This window comes from Trichechus manatus, unplaced genomic scaffold (genome assembly GCF_000243295.1).
Source record: "Trichechus manatus latirostris isolate Lorelei unplaced genomic scaffold, TriManLat1.0 scaffold00207, whole genome shotgun sequence".
Lineage (NCBI taxonomy): Eukaryota > Metazoa > Chordata > Mammalia > Sirenia > Trichechidae > Trichechus > Trichechus manatus.
The window spans coordinates 102,350-103,379 of NW_004444143.1; positions in this window are offsets into that span (position 1 = coordinate 102,350).

Genomic DNA, 1,030 nt, shown 5'->3' on the forward strand with positions numbered 1-1,030 from the left:
GAGAGAGAAGTCGACCGACTTTCTTAGACTTGGGAATTGAGACGTCTTGATTGGGGAAGTCTTTAGCCCCCCTGGTTGGAGGGTCCTGTGTTCCTGACCCAAGGACACCATGTGGGTGAGTTTGGCTTGGAGACCTGAGTGTGTCAGAGGAGGGTTCTGCTCAGGGGAGGTCATAACAGCTCTATCTTGGGTCCAGAGCAGCATCACTGAGGTGAGGCAATGTCTGCCTTAATCCCTTGGCTGAGGCAGGAACCTGAGTTGCTTGGATATGAGACCCAGCTGCCTACACTCCATCTTGCTGTAGCTAGAGCCTGGGGTTTCTAGGGTTGGGGAAGTGGTAGGATTTGTTTCATACTCCCACTAACTAGAGTTATGTCACAAGACCAAGAGACGTGGAGATAGTTTCACCTAGTCAATCTGAGAGCTGTCAGGCCAGTGTGGTTTCTAGGGGATTTCATTGCTTCCCTAGCTCTGGCTTCCCACAACACTCCTTTTTCAGGAGAAGATCCATGAGGAAGATGGGTAATCTCCCGTAATACTGAAAGCCATGGCCCATGTGAGGCGATGCTTTTTCTTGCCTTTCTAACATTCATCCTTCTCCTCTCCCTCCTTCTCTTTCTTATTTTTATTTTTTAATGAACGTGAGCTTCTGCTTTCCTTGTTCTGACGTTTCTGACTAATGTGGTCCCCCTGCAGGATCCTGGTCCCTATTTCCTCTCGTTCTACCCAAGTAATCCTGTACCATCCCTAAGTGTCCCCTTTTCTTTTCAGCCAGCATTAATGTTTTTCATTCAGTAAATAATTGAGCATCTTTTTTCTTAGCCCTCTTTTCTCATCATGCCAGGGACCGTAATGGATAAAAAATACATTCTCTTAAGAGAAATAGGAGTAGACTTGTATAATGAAGTTGGCTTGTCTGGACAACGATTTGATGAGGTGGAGATATGGGTTGCTTCTTGTTGTTGTTAGGTGCCATCGAGTTGGTTCCAACTCGTTGCAACCCTACGTACTATAGAACAAAACACTGCCC